The 23,582-nt window shown below is 43.1% G+C and overlaps 1 pseudogene; it reads left to right on the top strand.

The window, feature by feature from the left end:
- Window positions 1-6,624: 6,624 nt before the first annotated feature.
- On the top strand, window positions 6,625-7,821 carry LOC112907297 (polymerase delta-interacting protein 2 pseudogene; annotated as a pseudogene).
- The last annotated feature ends 15,761 nt before the right edge of the window (window positions 7,822-23,582 follow it).

The raw sequence follows: 23,582 nt of genomic DNA on the forward strand, positions 1-23,582 counted from the left end.
TTTTTACTGCCCACAGCCTCCAATCAGACCCGAAAGACTGCATATGCAAATAGACAATGACCAGACCATGTATAAAAACAGAACTTTGCCCTACAACCTGCAGCACCCTGCCCAGGAAATCAAACCCTTACCAACAATAAACAAGCCAGGAAGCCAGCCTGCTATAAATCATACTTTCAGGAAGTCAGATTTCTATGTCTAGTGATAATCCAGGAAATGAAACAGTAACTTCTGTAACAACCACCCCCAAATGTCCAGGACTTGATTAATAACTGACAAGTTTAGGGGCACCTGTGGGGCTCAGTGGTTGAGCATCTGCCTTTGGTTCAGGTCATAATCCTGGGGTCCTGGGATTGAGTCCTGCATCAGGCTCCCTGCAAGGAGCCTGCTTCTCCTCTGCCCATGTCTCTGCCTCTCTCTGTGTGTTTCTCATGAATAAATAAATAAAAGCTTTTTTTTAAAGAGAGAGACAGAGACAGAGACATAGGCAGAGAGAGAAGCAGGCTCCTTGCTGGGAGCCTGATATAGGACTTGATCCCTGGACCCAGGATCACGCCCTGAGCCAAAGGCAGACGCTCAACCACTGAGCCACCCAGGTGTCTCTAAATAAATAAAATCTTAAAAAAAACTGACAAGCTTCCTTCATTTTTGTCCCTGCTTCCAAATTAGGACCAACAGAAGAAAGCTAAATATGCACCCCTAACTAATCACCCATTATGCCCTGCTTCTAGGTAGCCTGCCTACAGCTACCCCATGCCAGTGGCCTCCAGTCAGGGCACACCTGAAGCCTTCCCTCCTTTTTTTTTTTTTTTTTTACTATAAAGCTTTATCCTCTCTGTCTGCCTTTGAGTCTATGCCAAAAGGCAAGTGACAGTATCTGACACCCTTGCTATCAGAAGCTCAGAATCAATGGCCTTTGCTTTTCTCATTTGGTTTGTCTTCACTTATTTCCACAGGGCCTACCTGAAGTCTTTCCTTTTTTCACTAGAAAACTTTCCCACTCATCTGCCTGTCTTTGAATGTCTGCCAAACATAACCCATGATGGCAGACTCTCCTTGCTACAGCGGGCTCTGAATAAATCGCCTTGTTTTGTTCTCATTTGGGTGGTTTTCGTTTATTTTCACAGTAGGATTGCCAGATAAAATATAGGATGCTCTGTGAAATTTAAATTTCAGATAAACAACAAACAATTTTTAGTATAACCATGTCCCAAATATTGCATAATTGTGATTTGCTAAATCTAGAACCCTAAGCATATGTAAAAATGTGACTCCACACAGAATTCTGAGAGAGGAGCATCTTAACACAAGGCAGCTGAATAATTCTGCTTGGCTGAGCCCTCTGGTTTGCTAAATACCAATTAAATGACATTTCTATTTTCTGTTTTGTTTTGTTGTGTTGTGTTATTGTACCAGAAAAGTGCTTATGCTCCAATCAGTACCATGCTTTGATTTGCCTTTATCAAGCTGGGAGGCTTTCAAGTTACTGTCTGGGCTTTAGCCCCAGACAATACAAGACATTTTATTCTAAAAGTCCTTTGCTCCATGTGTGTTAATTAGAGTCGTTTCTTGCCAGTCTCCCGTGTTCTTCAATTCCAGTAATGTCAGTTTGGTTGCCCAAGTCCCTGGAGGTTCATGCAGCCTTCATCGGTGATTTATTTTTGTCCTAACCAGATGGCTCCAGGTTCCTGTGACTGCACAGGAGTCTTTTGGATTATCCTGTTTATCTTTCCCAGTGCTCAAGGTAAGGGTTGATCTTCATGAAGCACATTTGTCAGTAAGATAAGCCATTCACCACCACTGCTGTCTGGACACCATAACCAAAGTTATTAGATTTAATATACATTTTCATAAACTCCACCACAAAAGCTGGAAGGGGATTATTGTCTTGTTTTTTGATACAGCCAGTGGAAGGGCAGCACCTGATCAGGCTCAGCAGAGGAAAGGGACTCTACAGGGGGCACCAGAGGCTCCAACTTAGCACTTCTTCACCTTTAAGGAGGCGGGCATGAAGCAGATAAGCAGAATATCTTTAATGAAACTAATAAACATGCGAAGGTAGGTGCGATGTTTAAAGAAACAATAAATCAAAACTGATACATGCAATATTTCACTGCTAGATTAAGGAATTCATCCAAAGGGAACACTTGGCTTTTATTAAAAAAATAATCTCCAGGGGCACCTGGGTGCCTTGGTCAGAAAAGCATCTGCCTTCAGCTCAGGTCAGGATCCCGGGGTCCTGGGATTGAGTCCCATGTCGGGCTCCCTGCTCAGCGGGGACTCTGCTTCTCCCTCTTCCTCTGCTGTTCCCCCTGCTTGTGTGCTCACACACACACTCTCTCTCTTTCTCTTGTGCACACGCGCACATAAATAAATAAAATCTAAAAAAATCTCCATACATTCCCACACAATGAAAGCTCTCTCACATCAGCCTAAAGTAAAGCTGAGTATGCTCTGGTTAGTGCTGGTTTTGAAAACTTGAAAAACAGGCAGAAAGCCACCCAATGTAAGATTCGTGGCATTTAAAGTTACACACATGGGCATGTGTGGACATGCACATCAGAACACATATAATCCAGGAATTATGACTTACTATTGTTAGGGGTTTCAGTCACCAAAAATGTTTATTGTTCAAAATGTGAAGGACTCACAATGAACACAGATTGTCAGATGACTGGTTCTCATTCCTCCATCAATTCCTCTTGTGGCCTATCCATGCAAGACAGAAGTCAAGTGGGCTCTGTAACAGCAGGGGGAGCTACTTGGCCTTTATCCTAGACAAAGCAAATCAAGAATTTCTAACTTTTGGGATCTATTTAGACTAATCTGTGCCTTTTGGTTGGCCTAGGGAACTCAAAAGCTAATAAAGTAGTATGCTTGCCCCATAAGCCAATTAGAGGCTTTTCCCTACAAAAGCCATTATGACACAGTGCTGTCCACTGAGAGTGCTATAATAAAGGCAAAAACATGCATTGAATGAATCTGGAAATACTTTCCTGATTTAATCTAGACCTTGAAAACTAAGAAAGACAATGACAGATGAATTCTGTGTGTGTTTGGGGGTGGAAATAGGGTGGGGAGGGAGTTAGGGTACATTCAGAGTTAACAAAAGTAGAAGCCCAAGAAGAGCAAGGAATGTTTATGAAAGGGGGAGCAAAGTGGGTGTTTTGCAACATGGTTGCAAGAGGGGATGTGAGAGAATGAAGAACAGAAAGGCAATGTTAGGGGTGTGTAGGTGGCTCAGTCAGGTAAGTGTCCGACTCCTGGTTTTGGCTCAGGTGATGATCTCAGGGTCGTCGGATTGAGCCCCACATTGGGCTCTGCACTCAGTGGGCTCTGCTTGAGATTCTCTCTCTCTCGCTCTCTCATCACCCACCCCCCCCAAGTAAAAAAAAAATCTTAATAAAGGCAATGTCAAAAAACAAAAAGGCAATGTCAATGATAGAGACCTGAAATCCCAACGATAATGGCTACTACAAATTTCCTGCTTTACTTTTGCTAAGTGCTTTTCACCAAATATCACAATTAAAGTACACAACTCTCTGAAGTAGATACTGTAATTCTTATTTTACAGGTGAGGAAACTGAGGCCCGAAGAGTTTATATCACTCAAAGTTTCAATCTGGGTATTGACCTGTAACACATCATGTTGAGGAACGCTGTTGGGCACCAGAGGAGCTAAGATGTAGGGTTCTGATGACCAGGTCAGTCTGACTCTGTTGCTGCACACCTTCATGCCTTCTTGCATTAAGTACCCTCATCCTCCTTTGCCTTCCCACAGTTTATTCATATTAAGTTCCACCATGGCCATTTTTTTAAAAAAAGACTTTATTTATTTATTCATGAGAGACACACAGATATATAGAGAGAGGCAGAGACACAGGCAGAGGGAGAAGCAGGCTCCATGCAGGGAGCCCAACATGGGACTCGATCCCAGGTCTCCAGGATCATGCCATGGGCTGAAGGCAGCACTAAACTGCTGAGCCACCCAGGGATCCCCATGGCCCTATTTTTTAAAGCATTGTATTAATTTATTTATTTGAGAGAGAGAGAGCAGGGCAAAAGAAAGCAGGGGGGAGGGAGAGGGGTGAGGAAGAAGCAGGCTCCCTTTGATCAGGGAGCCCAATGCAGGACTCCCTCCCAGGACCCCTGGGATCATGACCCAAGCCAACTGTAGATGCTTAACCCACTGAGCCATCCAGGCATCCCTACCTGTAACATTTCTTGAGTGCCTGGTTAGAACACCTTCATCATCAGCTTCACCTGGGAAGGCAGCTTTTCTGCATATGTACAGGATGCGCTCTTGGGCACTGGCACTTTTGTGACCCCACTTAATTTTCTCTAGGTGTGTATTGTACATTCCCATTTTTCAAAATAAGGAAACTGGGGCCCATAGAAGTTAGGTTAACATGTGTCAAAGTGTTAGAGTAAACAGGTACTTAGATTTTTAAAAAATATTTTATTTATTTATTTATTTATTTATTTATTTATTTATTTATTGACTGACACTGAAAAAAAATTTCCAAGGTATATTGTGAAGTGGCATAAGCAAGTTTCAAAGTATTATGCAAACTTTATGTAAAGGTGTGTTTATATTTGTACACATCTAGAATACCTCAAAAAGGAAATACAAGATACTAGTAACATTGGTTGCCTCTATGAAGGGAAGGGAAACAGGTGGCCAGGGCATGGTGTGGGAGGGGGATGATTTGGATAGGGAAAGACAGTGGTGTTTTGTTTTAAAAGCCTCTGATGGGTGGGGATCCCTGGGTGGCTCAGCGGTTTGGTGCCTGCCTTTGGCCCAGGGCATGATCCTGGAGTCCTCGGATCAAATCCCATGTTGGGCTCCTGGCATGGAGCCTGCTTTTCCCCTCTGCCTGTGTCTCTGCCTCTCTCTCTCTCTCTCTCTCTCTGCCTATCATGAATAAATAAATAAATCTTTTTAAAAAAAGAATGAAAAGCCTCTGGTGGGGGGCAGCAGCCTGGGTGGCTCAGCGGTTTAGCACTGCCTTTAGCACAGGGTGTGATCCTAGAGACCCAGAATCGAGTCCCATGTCGGGCTCCCTGCGTGGAGCCTGCTTCTCCCTCTGCCTGTGTCTCTGCCCCTCTCTCTCCCTCTCTCTCTCTGTCTCTCAGTCTCTCATGAATAAATAAATAAATAAAATCTTAAAAAAAAAAGCCTCTGGTGGGGCACCTGGGTGTCAGTCTATTAAGCATCTGACTTCGGATCAGGTCATGATCTCAAGATCCTGGGATCAAGCCCCATGTCAGGCTCCCTGCTGAGTGGAGAGTCTATTTGTCCCTCCCCTCTGCCCTTTTCCCCACTTGTTCTTTCTCTCTCTCAAATAAATACATAAAATATTTTTTTAAAAAAGATTTTATTGGGATGCCTGGGTGGCTTAGCAGTTCAGCATCTATCTTCAGCTCAGGGCATGATCCCCATGTCCAGGGATCAGGTCCGGGGATTGAGTCCCGCACTGGGTTTCCTGCGGGGAGGTTGCCTCTCCCTCTGCTTGTGTCTCTGCCTCTCTCTGTGTGTCTCTTATGAATAATTAAATAAAAAATAATTAAATAAAAAATATTTTATGTATTAGAGAGGGAGGAAGCATGAGCAGGGGAGGGTGGGGGAAGGGAGAGGGAGATGGAGAGAATCTCAAGTAGACAACACATTGAGCACAGAGCCTAATGCTCTGATCTTATGACCTTGAGATCATGACCTAAGCCGAAACCAAGAGTTGGACACTCAAATGACTGAACCACCCAGGTGCCCCAGTTAGTTAGGTTTTAACAGGATGCCTGGAGGCCAGCAAACAGAAAGTCATGGCTTGCTATGGGAAAATTGTGGAGGCCGAGGAAATTAAGGCCATTCCACTTTAAGTTCAGCGTTATCACAAGTACAGCCATCCCAGGCCCCTGTGAATAAGAGCTGAACTTTACCTTACTTCAGTTACAGGAAGAAAACAGCTTACAGCATAACGTCCTAGAAAGCCCCATATTAGAATAAAAACAGAGCCCAAGCCAAGGGCAGGAAGCCCCTATTAGAGTAAGAACAGAGCTCAATGCCCTTGAAGGCCCATATCAGAATGTAAACAGAACTTGAGAAATTCCTCCACCCCCTCTGGAGGTCCCCTAGACCAGTCCTTAAAACTAAGCTGAAACCCACCTCAGGGTCCAGGTCCCTGCTCTGCTGTGTGGGTATACTTGGACCCAAGCTCGAGCTTGTAAATAAACCCTCGTGTGTTTGCATCGGTGTTGGCTCCTTGGTGGTTTCTCGGATTCGCAATCTTGGGCACAACAAAATTAGAGACGTGTCCTGGCCGCACTCCAAAAACAAAGCAACAGGAAGTTGGATCAAACCAGACAGGCGCATGACAAAGGAAGCCAGACACCCTGACCACATAAGGGAGAAAAGGCATGAAACCTGCTCCCAAGAAATCCCATTCTCAAGTAATAAATATTCCACCTCTAGTTAACAACTGTAAATAAAAGATAAAGACTCAAAACCTCAGGGAGCCCAGCTTCTCCCTGGAGCTCACTTGCTTTCACATCATGAGAGTATATTCTCTCTTTAATAAGCTTCCCCGGGCAGCGGCTTGGGCCCAGTGTCGGCCACTAAGCGGGCGCTCCCCGGGACATGGCGGGCTGCGTGGCCTGGCGGGCCCTGGCCGTGGGCAGCCGCTGGTGGGCCCGCTCACTAACCGGGGCTCGGGGGCCGAGGCCACTCTGTGTGGCTGGTGGAGCTGGGGCCTTCCTGCCAGCGGTGACAGCGACGACATGGAGGCACCTCTCGTCCTGAAACTGACCAGAGGGCAAAGTTTTGGAGACGGTTGGTGTATTTGAGGTGCCAAAACAGAATGGAAAATATGAGACCGGGCAGCTCTTTCTTCATAGTGTTTTTGGCTACCGAGGTGTCGTCCTGTTTCCCTGGCAGGCCAGACTATATGACCGGGATGTGGCTTCTGCAGCTCCAGAGAAAGCAGAGAATCCTGCTGGCCATGGTTCTAAGGAGGTGAAAGGCAAAACTCACACTTCCTATCAGGTGCTGATTGATGCCCGAGACTGTCCACATATATCTCAGAGATCTCAGACAGAAGCTGTGACTTTCTTGGCTAACCATGATGACAGCCGGGCCCTTTACGCCATCCCAGGCCTGGACTATGTCAGCCACGAAGACATCCTCCCCTATACTTCTACCGATCAGGTTCCCATCCAGCATGAGCTGTTTGAAAGATTTCTTCTGTATGACCAGACAAAAGCACCCCCTTTTGTGGCCCAGGAGACGCTACGGGCCTGGCAAGAGAAGAACCACCCCTGGCTGGAGCTCTCTGATGTTCACCGGGAGACAACAGAGAACATTCGTGTCACTGTCATCCCCTTCTACATGGGCATGAGGGAAGCCCAGAATTCCCATGTCTACTGGTGGCACTACTGTATCCTCTTAGAGAACCTCGATAGTGATGTGGTGCAGCTCCGGGAGCGACACTGGAGGATATTCAGTTTATCTGGCACCTTGGAGACAGTGAGAGGCAGAGGGGTGGTGGGCAGGGAACCAGTGTTATCCAAGGAGCAGCCCGCATTCCAGTTCAGCAGCCACGTCTCCCTGCAAGCTTCCAGCGGGTACATGTGGGACACATTCCGCTTTGAGAGGCCTGATGGCTCCCACTTTGATGTCCGGATCCCTCCCTTCTCCCTGGAAAGCAATAAAGATGAGAAAACACCACATTCAGGCCTTCACTGGTAGGCCAGCTGAGGCCTGAGTGCCTAGGCTCAGCCCCTGAAGAACGGCTCTCATCCCACAATTGCTGCAGAACTCTCTCTCCACCATGGGCTGAGTTAGTGGGTCTTTTATCATTTGCGCCATTTGATTGTGGGGTTCTTTTTCAGTGTGTGGGTGTAATCGTTTTCTCCAGAAGACCTGTGTAGGACTCCTCCAAGGCTGGCCTCCCCTGTAAGCCACTCCACTGTGTTCCAGTAAAGCTTTCCACCAGGAATTCTACGTTCAGCTGCCACAGGCCTGGGGTATCCTGGCCTGTCACACAAGTTGTTTGGAATATGAGGTTTGGTCAATAAACTAGTGCACACTTGGCCACCCTCGCCATTTCTGCCCCCCGGGGTCTCAGGCTCCCTTTTTGGTGTAGTTGGGGCCCTTGGTTGCTTTCCTTTGCTGCCTTTCCAGGAAACTGCCCCATCTACTAGAGTATGTATCTGTTTCTTTCTCTCCTGAGGCTGGGGCTTGGCTGGATGTCTCCTGGGGTCATCATGCCTCTCAGCCAGTGGGTTGGAGGCTAGACTGGACTCGTTCTTTATCCTCTGCTAAGTGCAGAGCAGGAGGCCAGCAGCAGGTTCAGGCTCTCAGCACTGGCTAACCATTGACATCGTTGGCTTCACTGGGCCTGGGAAGGAGTGAGGCAAGCCCTTCAAGTTCCCTGGAATAGCTTGTCAGCCCTGAGCCTGTCAGGCCTCCACACCGCAAATGCAGAAACTCAGCCAAGGAGCTTTAGTTATGTATGGACGGTGACTGAGCCAAGCTATTTTCTGAGCTGCTCGCAGATCTCCAAGAGCCAGAGATGAAATGTGCTGCATTTTCCCGAGTTGTAGGATTCCTGCTTCCCTACCACCATAGTGATTGTTAAAGAGGTCATTTTATTCTCAGTTCCAGCTCTCAAAAAAAAAAAAAAAAAATAAGCTTGCCCATTTGTACTACACAGCCACTATGTCTGATCTTTCCTGAATTCTTTCTTGCAACAAGACCAAGAGCGTTTGGTAACATCTCAGGGATGGCCTGGGTGGAGGCCACAGGGCCTGGAGATCTCCCCAGTCCACCTGGCAACAAAAGAATAACCCAAAGGCATATTGTTAATTATTATTATACTAATTTGCTTGAAACAAAACACTAATAATAGGTTGATTTTACCTTACTATGGATTTATCTACTAGAAAGATGAGAGGAAAGAAGGGAAACCAAAGCCATATTTAGAAATGGTGAACGTTGTTTTCCTCTTGTTGGGTAAGCTGGCCACCAGCAAAAGTTGGGTGTTCTGCTCTTGGGCAGCCAGACTGGGTCCTCAGGGAAAATCAGTGTAGATGTTTATGGATTACCAGAGGACCCTGGGAATTTAACTCTGAGCAATGTGTGACAGGCTATGTCTGTGCTACATTTGTCAGTGTCTTCTCCATCTCAGCTCTGCTAGCCCTATACCATCAACTTTCCCAGAATTTTTCAACTACCCTAATCAGCACTCAGCCAGGTTGACCATGAGGGCTGCAGGTTCCTTCTGATGCTGATCATGAATTAACTGTTGCTTTGGGATCATGGCTATGCAGCATCATTTAAGAACCTGGATGTTAGATGGTGAAGGAGAGCAAAAAGCCTAAGAACAATCATAATAATAAGAAATGTTGGAATCCACTGTATGTCCAATTTCTTAGTTTGCCTAAGTCCAACCTGGAGAGCAATTCACAAGGATTAGTTTGGTCAATATTAGTTAAGCAAATGGCTTTTTAGTTAACTGCTCTTCTTCTCCTAAGGTATTTATTGGGTACAATAAGATGTGTTATCCATTGCCCAGATTCCACTTTGGCTGGTGAGCAAATAAAACTTCTATCTGATAAATTTATGCTCATCTATTATATTTCTAATGCTTGAGCTGTTTCTTTTGCTGTTTGAGCCAGAGTCTGAGATAAATTATGGATAAAATGATCTAGTTCAGGAACTCCTAGCCAGAGCATAAATCCTTGCACTAATCAGTGAAATAATGTCTTCGGTATCTCCTGGTAAGGGAATTTGTCAAAATATTAATAAAATGAGAGCACGAGGAAGTTCAGTTTTGAATGCTTGGGAAAGCTGAATGAGTATACTCAACGTGTAGGCATATTTTAATATGGCAAGCACAGGAAATCCATCTGATTATACCCAAAGAACATCCCAAGGGATTTATGGTAGGTCTACTCTTGGTCTCTCTCCTGGGAGTAAACCTGAAGAAGGAATTTATGGAAGCCTTATTTACCAGAAGTTGTTGCTTTGAGTCAGATAATGGAAGCTCTGAGGGAATTTCTTTCTACATCTCTTGATTCTTAGTTGTCTTCAGCTCAAAATAATTTTTATGCCAGAGCGGCAGATTTTGTGGTAGCATATTAATCTCCTTTAGTGTTGCTTGAAATTTTGTGATTTGGGCTGAAGGGTAGCAGAACATGGCACCCTAAAATATACCTCTTTGGCATGCAGATTATTTTGAACTGGTTTTTTTTTTTTTTTTTTTTTTTTTAGAAAAAGAAGACATAGGAGAATTTCTGAAAACACAGAGTAACTTTCTTTATAAGGGTAATTTACATTTGTAAGGGAAATCTCCATTTGTTAGGGTGTCTCCCTCTTTGTACCAGGAAGGGCAGGATGCTTTATTTTCAAGAAACTCTCATCAATAGAGAATATACCTGACTTACAACTGTATAACAACCTTACTAGTAACTTTCCATAACTGCTCCTCACCAACATTTCTTTTGTCATTAGCTGAAGATGGGATTTAAGCTGGTGGCTTGGACCATTCTGGGGAGTTTTACTATTTTTCTGGGTATCTCCCATGTATACGTGAGGTATACATATTATTAAACTTCTGTTTGTTTTTCTTTTGTTTGTCTTTTATTACAGGGAAGTCTCAGCCAAGAATCTAGAAGGGTAGAGGGAAAATTATTTTTCCTCCCCTACAGAGCTATTGAATAAAACTCATTTGAAATTGTCGAATTTTTTTTTTTTTTTAAAGTAGGCTCCATGCCCAGCATGGAGCCCAATGCGGGGCTTTAACTCACAACCCTGAGATCAAGCCGGGAATTGAGACCAAGTCAGCCACTTAACATACTGAGCCACCCAGGAGCCCCATTCAAATGGTTTTTGAGCTAGGGGTTCTGAGCTCTGCCTTTCTTTATAGCTTTTCCTGGGATATAATGACAAGGCAAGATTTGGCCATATTTCTGGGGTGAAATTTCCTCATCAATATTTTTGTAAAGTTTGAACCACTTTATCTTTACCATTGTGAATAATTTCACAGAGAAAACATTAAACATCTGGAGATGGTGTCTGGGGACATGAAGCAGCCATCTTGGCAACACAAATGCCCATCATTGTGATGAGGGATAGAAGCAGAAAAATGTTCACTTTTAGTCCAGAAGGTTGACCTATAGTCTGCATAGTTTCGATAAGGATCAAATACGTGCTGGCTCCTACATTCTTAAAGGATCTCATGACTGCCTGTAAATGTCACTGATAGTTAATATCGAACTGAATGATCAGCACCAAAGAAATCTTGCGAAAGTAGTTTTAGCAGTAGAAATTTGAAGAAAACATTTATGATCTAATACTCCCTGCACGTCTCCTCCCCCTTGAACATAAAGCGTATAACCACCAGCTTCATACAGCAAAAATGCAGCTCTTTATGTGCATGGGTCCTGGCCCTGTGCCACTTAAATACACTTTCTAAGTTGCACCATGAAACATCTCAAGAATTCTTTCTTGACCATCACGCTCTGTGGAGGCTGAGAAAAATTAAGACCATTGCCTTTGTCAACAGGGGCCCAGGACCCATGATTGGGTCCTGCAAAGGATCCTCTGAAAAAGGGGGGAATGTGGGACCCAGGAAATCTAACAAAAATCCCCTACCCCTGGACAAGCAGAGCAGGACTAACTCCATTTTGTGCTACACCCCCCATCTCATGTAAAACTTCCCACACGACTTGCCTGTTGTTTAAGGCACTCCCTCACCCTAGTTTAGCTATTAAGCACACCCTTATCAGAAACCAGCACACTTAGGAATGCGGGACCTCTGACCTTTAACCAGCCAAGGAATGAATACCCCTCTTTTGCCCGCCAAACCTGCGCACCAATTCTAACCAGAATAATAGGCTAATTCAAATGGTCACTATAGGGTGAATCGTGATTTAATTGGCCACCTGCGTGTGGACCAACATGACTGTGCAACTTTCTGTGTATGTTACAATCTCATTGGCCACTGACCCCTGTAACACTGCTGTGGTTCTTCGTCTCGGGGTCCAAGCCCCTGCTCTGCTGTATGGAGTATACTTGGACCCAAGCTCGAGCTTGTAAGTAAACCCTCATGTGTTTGCATTGGTGTCCGCTCCTTGGTGATTTCTCAGATTCGCAGTCTTGGGCACAACAGCTCAATGATCCCACAACAATTGTACATGTGACAGTCTTGAGATGGCTGCTATTTCATTTCTTCCGAGGTGGAAGATGATCATATTTGAATGAGCTTTTCAGGATTCGTGAAGTATCATTGAGCAAGGCCCTTCCCCTTGTCCGACAGTTATCCCTGCTTCAAAGTCTCAGCCCTAGGGGTAGCATAAGCTCCATTAACATGGGACACAGGTGTAGGCATGTTTTCTAAATATGCCCGCACAATCTTATGCCCTCATTAGTTGCTCCGAGAGCCAGTATAAACTGGATAGTGTCTTGGGCTCCTTCTCTCAGGTTAGGAATACAGGGTCTTGCTTACTTTTGAAACAGCACTGGCAGTTTTTACCATTGATTTACTGTCTCTGATATAGTTAGGCTATAGGCTTGTAAGTTTTGCATTCTCTTTGTTCCTTTAAAATCCTTAACTACTGCAATTTTGCATTTCTTTGTAATTCTGACACCTCCTAAGAAGTTCTGCAAGAAGTGTGCTTGGACAGATAGAGCATAGATCTAGGAAAAGAGCTGGGGTCCCCAAATGACTTTTTTTGTGTCACAAAAGCTCTCATCTTTCTTCTCCTGGAGACCCCTAACTCTTTCTGTTTTCAACAGCCTTATGCTAAGCCCCTGATTTTTGAGCAAGTTTGCTTTCATGGGAGGAGCTCAGCCCAGTTAGAAATGCCTGAAGTTGAGCTTGCTATTAGGCCTGCTCAGAGGAAGAAAAGGGCTACTATCATGAAGCCCAAAGCGGGGGGCCTCTAGACATTGGCCTTAGACAACTCATCAGTGGCTGAGGTCTAGCAATAGTACCTGGCTGCAAGATAGGTCTTCAGCAGTTGTTTTTTCCCTGAAGACCAGTGTTCCTTCCAATGTGCTATTCATTAGAATGGAATGCGAGTAAATTGGCAGGCATTGATATAATGATAATTTTAACCAAACAATAATTTGGTTGTATTCTTTGTTTTTCAGTAATACCAAATCTATCTAGCATTCTTATAAATGGAGGAGATGCCATATATACAAATACTTCACATATATGAACTACATATATATTATACCTTGTCCTACATTTAGCAGAGCATGGTTTCTTTAAAGATTTTTAAAATTTATTCATTCGAAAGAGAGAGAGCACAAGCAGAGGGAGAAGCAGAGGCAGACTCCCCACTGAGTGTGGGGCTTGATCCCAGTGATGTGGGAAACGAAGGCAGAAGAAAAATTATTAAATTGCCTTAATATTCACAGCCCACTGTCAAGTCCTTGAAACAGGCAGTGACATTCCTCTAAGGATTCAACTGCCTCAGTGTTAATACTTTGCTAAGGGTAAAAGGCAATCTTAGCCCAATTCCCAGGATCCTGTAAATTTTTTAACATATAAAAACTCCTTGAGAAATTTTCTTTATCTCTAACCCCCTCAAGATATGTGTTGGCAATCATTTCCCAAGCATAAGACCCACCAATATACATCTGAGAGGGTGTCATTACTCAGGTTTTATTAGATGTAATGAAAGACCTTTTCCCAACATCAGCTAGCCCCTCAAGGTCCTGGAAACCTTGCTTCCAAATTCCTTAGAGACTTACGCTCTCTCTAACCTCCATCCAATTTTAAAGTATATAATAGGTCACTCCTCATGACCCCAGAGCAGCTCTTTGTGCCCATGGATCCAGTCCCCGTGCTTTAATAAAATCACCTTTTTGCACCAAAGACGTCTCAAGAATTTTTTCTTGGCCATTGGCTTTGAATCCTAATGTCTTTTCCTACATCACCAGGACCCTGAGATCATGACCTGAGCTGAAGGCAGACACTTAACCATCTAAGCCACCCAGGCACCCCTAGCAGAGAATGTTATACATAGGTCGAAACTCTTTTCTATAGATATCTATTTTTCAAAACTGAACTGCGGTTCATTTTATTTGATTTTCTCCTTTTCAAAATATCTTCCCTCTGTTACTCTGCAGCTATTCCTTACCCTTCTGTCATCATGCCTGTTTCTAAGAACCCTTTTAGGTCATTGCTCCTAATGTGCTGTAGGAAGGAACTAGACAAACAAGCTTGCTAGTAAGTGGTGTGTATGGGGAGGAATTCCAAATCTGAATGAGGGCCCATGGCAATGAAACAGTTCAGCTTTAGAGCATGGGCTGTGTTAATGGATATTTTTGAGATCCATTGCTTTACTTGGAGGTTTCCTGCCTTCCACTTTTGTGGAAGTGGCTGTCAGATTGACACCTCGGGAGGACATCACCACAAACATTATTTCCACCAGTCTTGTGCTAGCTACTTGTCTGGAAATATCAAAGAAACACACGACTCTCTGGATTCTTGGGAACTCAATCTAACTTGGGATAGTAAATCCTCCTAAGAACAAAGCAACACATCATACCTTCATCACATATGAAGTTGTTCAACACTGAAGGAACACATCATAAAGATTTCCTGGAAAAGATTTGTGTGGAATCCATTTTCTGGTGCAAAAGTGACAGGTATGTGTAGAGGACATAGGTTCTAGAACCCTTTCTAGGTTCTTTGCCTGGACTAATAATTAAATTGATGTAAGACAGATAAACAGGAAAAAAACCCCCAAATTTCATAAGGATAGGAACCCTATAAAAATATGAGACCCAAAGGGCAGCCAGGTAATTGAGGCTTATATAACATTTTGAGCTAAGGAAAAGGGTAGGGATCTGGGGATACAAAGGAGAAAAAAAAAAGGCCATTCAGAGAAAGGTGAAAGAAGGTGGTTAGAGAACAAAGGTTGCCTAGTCATATAGACAAATTTCTTTAGTAAAAGGTATCTCTGGTAATAGCTCTCTTCCTGGTACAGGCCTGATATCCAATGTAAATTTAGGTGATTGAGGAGGAGGTAAAGAGCTTTTCCTGAATCTGCTGGGTTTTGATTGCCTTCAACTTAAAATAATCCTTATGCCAAAAAGACATTTTGGGCTGGCAAAATATCTCTTTCATATGCTTTGGTGAGAGCAAGAGAAGTCTCTTAAAATACAATTTTTAGAGAAAGGTAAAATCATGACTCTCATACAGATATAAAAAATCAACACATGTTAAGGAATTAACTTTACTCCGATTAAAGAGGACCAGAGCCTTCCAGTAGTTAAAGCAGTAAAACAGACTTTATACAGGAACTATTGTGTTAGGGAAAAGAGCTCAGTATAGAACTGAGCTCAATTCCAAATGCAACAAAGGCAGCTAGGGATTTATAGCCTAGGAGCAGAATAAGGGGATCAGTGGATGGAAAATTACGGAGAGGAGACATGAAGGGTAGGGAGATTCTTGCTGAATTGAATTAATAGGATTCTTGCTGAAAGCAGAACAGGAGGTTGAGATATCAAGGGTGGGGAGATTCTTGCTACAACTGGGCTATGCAGGCCCCCCTAAGAAGAAGGCTCAGGGAAGCTTGACCAAAGTTTGGTTAAGGAGATGTTTGTCACTTCTATGATATGAGAGAACCAGGCGGATGTTATAAATGGTTCAAAGGAAAAGTCAAAACTGCACGGATTTATATGAAATAAAGGAATGTTGAGACAAATTGCAAAGGTCCACAAAAATGATTTTGCCTCAGAGGAAAGGAAGTTAATTAGAATTACTACCAAACAGGACATAATTTACATATCTATCAGTTACCTACAGCTTACAAAGAATTGCAAAGTAGCTCAAAGACAATGAATAGTACTAGAATCTGATAACCCAGAATGGTATGCTACAGGTGATGAAGAGTTTTCCATTGAAATGCAAATATTTCTCCTTAAGGACCTTCTGGTAAGGTGAATGGAGGGTTAAGAGCAGGGAAGTTAAATGAAGAATTTAGGAAGAGTAACTCACAAAAGGTAACCCTGTTTGGTTGGGCTTGAAATATGATCAATAGGAGATGCAGTGGTTTTTTCGGGGTGAAAGAGAAGATTTAATTTCAGATTCTCTAAATCTTTAATGCATGAAGATCCTGTGTCTGCATAATCGATCCTAATGGCTTTAGGATTCCTATCAGCTGATTCTAGTTGTTTCTAGTTCCTGTGGCTACAGACCTTTTCACTGAGCCAGGTATTCTCTCAAGTTGTTCTTTTTTTTTTTTTTAATTAATTAATTAATTTATTTATTTATGATAGTCACAGAGAGAGAGAGAGAGAGAGAGAGAGAGGCAGAGACACAGGCAGAGGGAGAAGCAGGCTCCATGCACTGGGAGCCCGATGTGGGATTCGATCCCGGGTCTCCAGGATCGCGCCCTGGGCCAAAGGCAGGTGCCAAACCGCTGCGCCACCCAGGGATCCCTCAAGTTGTTCTTTATGAGGTTTTTGAAAACCTTTGGACAGCTTTGAGCTATATGGGAAGAGAAAGACGATGAGAAATTTGGTTTATTTCTGTGTTGGCTTTTATTTTTAAAATAAGTCTGTACTCCTTGTAAATTTTCCCCTCACAACGGTTTTCTTCTACACACTCTCTTTTTCTTCATTATGTTAATGGCTGCAGGTTTGCTCTGGTGAGTCAAAAGGAAGGACCAGATCTTCATGAACCACGTGCTGGAATAGAGGGACCAAACTCTGTAGGAGGGGCCCCTACCAGGATAGTAAGATGAGAGGAGGAACGGGGGTACAGGTAAGTATGGTAAAGGACAGGGAGTATGGGAGAGACCTAAAAGATAAGAGAGCTAGGAGGGACTTATCACAACAAATGGTTTAGTCAGGAAATGAGAGCCAAAATTCCATTTCTGCTATAACATGCCCACATTGATTTTGCTCAAAAGTTTTTTGAGTGCAGCTATAAGGGAGGAAAAAGGTTTCCTTGACCCTCTTAGGGTCCCTGGGTAGGTCTGAGAATTAAACTGACAAAGACAGATTAACAGGAGGAAAGCATACAAATCCGTTTAATATGTTTTATGTGATGTGGGAGCCTGACCTAACAGACTCGAGTATTTTTATGCTAGGTTTGATAAGGAGTAGACAGTTGCAGAGGAATATGACAGACAAGGAATATAAAGTTTAGTAAACTGAGGGAAACTTAGCAAGGCCTGTTCATTTTTTTTCTTAAAGATCTCATCTATTCATTAATGAGAGACACAGAGAGAGGCAGAGACATAGGCAGTGGGAAAAGCAGGTTCCCCATAGGGAGCCTGATGCGGGACTTGATCCCAAGACCCCAGGATCATGACCTGAGCCAAAGGCAGATGCTCAACCACTGAGCCACCTAGGTGCCCCAAGACCTGTTCTTTCAGATTCTTCTCAGCATCCCTGTGTCTTCAGACTTCATAAGGATGCCCCTTTCCTCTGGGTATGGGCAGGGCATCTCTCACATGAGGGACTTATGACCTGCTTTAGGAGGGAAGGATGAGGGAAGGTGCTTCTGCTGTTTTTTCGTACTCCTTCAGCTTAAAATATTCAATATGCCAAGGTATCCTATTTTGGGGTAGTGTGTCCTGATCTCCATCACAGCCAAGAATCTTTATTCCCTTTTTTATTAAAAAGCATTTTTATTATAAAATGGTCTTTATTTTCTTCTATAATAGAATTCCCACAGAAAGGTTAGGTTTTATGGGATTTGAAGGAATATTTAAGAATACTCACTGGGGGGCAGCAGGGGGCTGGGCGGGGCGGGGGGGGGTTGCTCAGCAGTTTAGGGCTGCCTTCAGCCCAGGGCCTGATCCTGGAGACCTGGGATCCAGTCCCATGTCGGGCTCCCTGCATGGAGCCTACTTCTCCCTCTGCCTGTGTCTCTGCCTCTCTCTCTCTCTGTCTCTCTCTGTCTCTCATGAATGGATAAATAAAATCTTAAAGAAAAAAGAATACTCACTGGGGCACCTGGGTGGGTCAGTCAGTTGAGTGTCTGCCTTCAGTTCAGGTTGTGATCCCAGGGCCCTGGGATTGAGCCACGTGTCAGGCTCCTTGTTCATTGTCTGCCGATGCTCCCCCTTTGTACTGTCTCTCTCTGTCAAATAAATACATAAAAATCTTTAAAAATATATAATTAAAAAAGAATATTTACGGAGTCATTTTTCAAATGAGATATAATTGACATATAACAGGGATGCCTGGGTGGCTCAGCAGTTAAGCGTCTGGCTTGAGCTCAGGGCATGATCCTGGGGTCCTTGTATTGAGTCCCACAACGGGCTCCCTGCATGGAGCCTGCTTCTCCCTCTGCCTGTGACTCTACCTCTCTCTCTCTCTCTGTGTCTCTCATTAATAAATAAAATATTAAAAAAATAATTGACATATAACATTGTTTAAAGTATATAATGTGTTGATTTGATATATTTATATATAGCAATGTGATTACCACCATAACATTAGCTAACACCTCTATCATGGCACATAATTATAATTTTTTTTGTGGTGACAACATCCAGTCTCTTGGAAATTTGAAGTATATAATACAGTATTGTTGACTATAATCACTATGCTGTACATTAGATCTCTAGCACTCATTTATCCTGTATAACTGCAGCTTTGACCAACTTATATGTATATATACACATAAACCCTTTGACCAACTTCTCCCCACTTCCCCCACTCCCCAGCCCCAGTAATCACTATTCTACTTTCTGTTCCTATGAGTTTGGCTTTTTTAGATTCCACATATAAGTGAGATCATACAGTACTTGTTTTTCTCTGATTTATTTCACTTAGCATAATATCCTCAAGGTCCATCCATGTTGTTGCAAATGGCAGGCTTTTCTTCTTTCTCATGGCTGAATGATATTCCACTGTATGTATATATCATATCTTTTTAATCCATTCATCTGTTGATGAGCACTTAGGTTGTTTCCATATATTGGTTATTATGAATAATGTTGCAGTGAACATGAAAGTGCAGATATCTTTTCAAGATCCTGCTTTCATTTCCTTTAGATATATACCTAGGAGTGAGACTGCTGGATCATTCAGTAGTTCTATTTTTAATATTCTGAGGAACTCCATACTGTTTTTCACAGCAGCTATATCAATTTACATCCCCACTAATAGTGCCAAATCCTTTTTGCCACATCCTTGCCAACACTTGTTATCTCTTGTCTTTATGATAGCTATTCTGACAGGTGTGAGGTGTGCCATGAGCAAAGGTGCACATACGAGTTGTGTCTTTCCACGATGTCGGCTTTATCAATCATAAAACAAAGTTAAATCACAATTAGAAATCAGGTTCAGGATGCCAAATTCAATGACATTTCACCATGTGGTTAAACTTGGCTTTGCACACAGAGCAGGACAGGAGACAAACCACACAACAAACAACTTGACGAAATGTGAAGTCAGTCTGTGGGCATGCAGTTGAGATAAAGCCTCCATCTGGTCTGGGTCAGCTCTTGGCATTACTGCTTCTTATGTTCAAGCAGTGAAGGATCTCAGTTCTGTTTGGAGATCAATCAGGCAGAGCCTTTGGTGGCAGTTGCCTTTTTTAAGTGGTCAGACAGAGGGGTCATGTCTGAAGAGTCTGACAGTTTGCTGCCAAAATCTTTCCTTTTTTAAAGGGTTTAATCGATTTCAGGTCCCCACAGACCATCTCTGGGTCTGCTCATTATCAGTTCTAGGGTGTCAGCTGATGCTGGTCCTGGTGATGATAACTATTAGCTGCAGTGCCTTCAACTACTTGCATCATTGCTTGACAGAGACTTAACATGAGAGATTCCATTTTGCTCTCTTACAAGGTGATGGCTGGTTTTGATTTGCATTTCCCTGGTGACTAGATATTGAACATCTTTTCATGTACCTATTGGCCATTTGGGTATATTCCTTGGAAAAACATCTATTCTGTTCTTCTGCCCATTTTTACATTGGATTGTTTGTTTTTTGTTATTGAGTTGTATGAGTTCTTTATATATTTTGGATACTAACCTCTTATCAGGTATGTGGTTTACAAATATTTTTTCCCATATCTTAGTTTGCCTGGGTCATTTTGGGTTATATAACATTTCTCCTTCCTTTTTTTGTGAGTAGAGCATGGAAAGCAACATGAAAAATATAAAGCCAGAAGGCTCAAAAGCCACATTTGTGTCTTTGGCTCCATTTAGGCAATGGTCACTTGGTGTTCAGATGACACCCAGCAAAGACAGCTTCAGTTTGAGTTCACAAGGGACAAAGACTCTCTCTTTTTTTTCTTCAATATTTTATTTATTTATTCATGAGAGACACAGAGAGAGAGGCAGAGACATAGGCAGAGAGAGAAGCAGGCTCTATGCAGGGAGCCTGATGTGGGACTCCATCCCAGGACTCCAGGATCATGCCCTGGGCTGAAGGCGGACGCTTAACTGCTGAGCCCCCCAGGCATTCCAAAGACTCTGACCAAACTTCAGTCAGGCTCCTTTGAGATGTCTTTTAAATTAGGCCTTGTCCTTGAGCCCTCTCTTCAGCTTGCCTAGTCTAGTTACAGCAAGAATCCTGCTAAGTCAGTTTAGAAAGAATCCTCACTCATTTTTTAAAAAAAATTTAATTAATTAAAAGATTTTATTTATTTATTTGAGATATATATAGAGAGTACACAAGCAGGGGTGGGGGGGAGGACAGAGGGAGAGGGAGAAGCAGGCTCCTTGCTGAGCAGGGAATTGATGAGGGGCTTGATTCCAGGACCCCAGGATCATGACCTGAGCCAAAGGCAGATGCTTAACTGACTGAGCCACCCAGGTGCCCCTAAAGATTTTATTTTATTTAAAGATTTTATTTATTTATTCATGAGAGACATACAGAGAGAGGCAGAGACATAGGCAGAGGGAGTAGCAGGCTCCCTATGGGGAGCCCGATGAGGGACTCGATTCCAAAATCCCGGGATCACACCCTGAGCTGAAGGCAGAGGCTCAATCACTGAGCCACTGGGGTGTCCCAAGATTCTATTTTTTTTTGTTTTGTTTTATTTTTATTTTTATTTTTATTTTTATTCCAAGATTCTATTTTTAAGCAACATCTACATCCAGTGTGGGGCTCAAACTTAAAACCCCAAGATCAAGAGTGGCAGGACCTACCAACCAACCGAGCCAACCAGCCGGGTACCCTGAGAATCCTCGCTCTTAATATCTGATCACCCTGACTTGCCTTCAGTAAGAATCCTGGTGAGTTCCTTTAATAAGAATCCCCCCTACCCACAATGTTTCCTTTTAGTAATTTTCCATCTATCGACTCCTCTCATTCTGCTCATTGGTTATAAATATCCACTTGTCCTTGTTATATTTGGAGTTGAGCCCAGTGTTTCCCCTCTATTGTGATAGTCTTGACACATGAAGGGGTCCAGAATAAGCTACTGTGGCATAAAAATTATTTTGAGAAGAAGTCATTTGAGTTCCTGAAATCTCTTATCTGCCTAAAAGCAGAGCCTCCCCAAAGAGCTCAAGTGTCATAAATCCCCTTCCTGGGAGCAACCAGGGATGACTGACTCTTATCACTGGAGAGGAGAAATCTCCACACCATGCCTGAACAGTCATTGTCACAAAACTACCATATCTCCCATCTGTTCTCTTAAGGGCCTATTTATATTTCGACAATCATTTGTTTTCCTGTAGGTACCCTTATAGACAGAGGGAGGGCAGAAAGCTTTTCTTGTATCTGCTTTTCAGTTCCCATCAGCTCAAAATAATTCTCATGCCAAAGTAGCATATTTTGGGGTTGCATGTTCTGCTACTATTCACTGTCTTTTGTCAATTTAATTTGCAACCTTCCAAACACTGAAGATAAGAGAGTAGAGGAAAAATTTTTCCTCCCTGATGTATCTATTGCAATAGTCCTGAATGAAGCCTTCTCTGTATTGTGTTAATAAGTGCCAGAATCATTTTTTTAACAAAGGGATTTTAAGAGTCTATAAGTGATTTCCTGCCTCAGCTTCTTCCTCTTCCTTAAAAACATCCTTATGTTATAAAAGCTTATTGTCATCTCTCTGGCATGCTACTGAAGGCATTAGGTCAGCTACATTGGCTAGCTCATTTATTGAATTAAATTTTCGTATTTTTTAACCTGTCAGTTTTGGTGCCTTTTCTTACTGAGCCTTCACAAACCAGACATACTAAAGTGTAGAAAAAACACTTTCCACCCATTTTCCTTGCGTTTTTGAGTTAACAACAATTGTGCAGAACATGTTTCAAGTACCAGCCAAGTAGTATTTAGTGAGAAATTAAGTGCAGTGTTATTTCCATGCTGGCTTTTTTGGGGGATTCCATTTTATGCACTCATTCAAGGTCTAAATTTATTTATTTATTTTGGGGGGATCAGAGGGAGAGGGAGAGAGAATCTTGAGCAGACTCTCCAGTGATTGTGGAGACTTATGTGGGGGTTGATTTCTTGACCCTGAAATCATGACCTGAGCTGAAAGCAAGAGTCAGATGCCTAACCAACTCAGCCACCCAGCCACCACTCAAAAGCTATTTTGGGGCACCTGTTTGCCAGTCTTTGTGTTAGGCATTGGGATTAGAATTGAGGATGAGATCAAAATTGTCCCTGCCCTTCATAGTGCTTACAGTCTATTATCTAGACAAATGGAAGCCTGGACCTCCATTCAGGCCATTTCTCTATGAATAAACATGAATAAAGGTTCCTTTTGACCTTTCTGGAGCTTCCCCTGTAGGGAAGACAGACCAAGACCCACAAAGAAATGATTTTGTTACATTAGGGTAAAGTATAAATAAGAAAAAGGTACATAGAGAATTTTTAGTCAAAGCTCATCAACGAGGTGACATTCAAGATTGATAGGTTTAAAAAAAAGGTATCCTAGACAGAAATTTATAAGTATTGGAAGAAAGAAACAGCGTGGTGTGTAGCAAGAACTGCAATAAATCCAGTGAAACCATTAAAGTAAATCACAGAGCAGGGAGTTCCTGGAGATGGTAGTGAAAAGTAGGGAAAGCAATGCCCTGAAAATTCTGTATGCCAGGCTTGGGCTTTTGCTTGTAGCCAATGAAAGGTTTTCTGGCCATACTGTGGAGGAGGGATTTAAGGGGGCTGTGCTGGTTATCTGCTGTGTATTCCCCTAGATCCACTTTCTGCATTTTTTTCCTGTTTTGTTCTGTGCCCAACAGGTTGTATCCTTACAGACTGCATTGCTTGCACTCTCAGAGCTCCAGTTATAGATAACTGCATAACAAATCATCCTAAACCTAGTGATGTAGGCAAGCACAATCATTTATTGCAATGCCTCACAATCTAGGGGTTGATGGGGCCCAGTGAGGCAGTTCTAAGTTGGGGCTCTCTCAGGCAGTTGAAGTCAGACAGCTGACTGGTGCTGGAGTCATCTAGAAGGTTTCCTCAGTCACTGTCTACTGGTTGTGCTGGCTTCCAGCTTAGACCTCTGCAAGGGCTTTTGCCAGAATACAGTCCACACATGGTCTCTCTAGGTTACTTGGTGTTCCTCACAGCATAGCTGTGTTCCAAGGGCAAGTATCCCAGGAGAGAGAGCCAGGCAGAAGCTGTATTGCCTTTTATGGCCCAGCCTT

Source organism: Vulpes vulpes, chromosome X (assembly GCF_048418805.1).
Source record: "Vulpes vulpes isolate BD-2025 chromosome X, VulVul3, whole genome shotgun sequence".
NCBI classification, from domain to species: Eukaryota; Metazoa; Chordata; class Mammalia; order Carnivora; family Canidae; genus Vulpes; species Vulpes vulpes.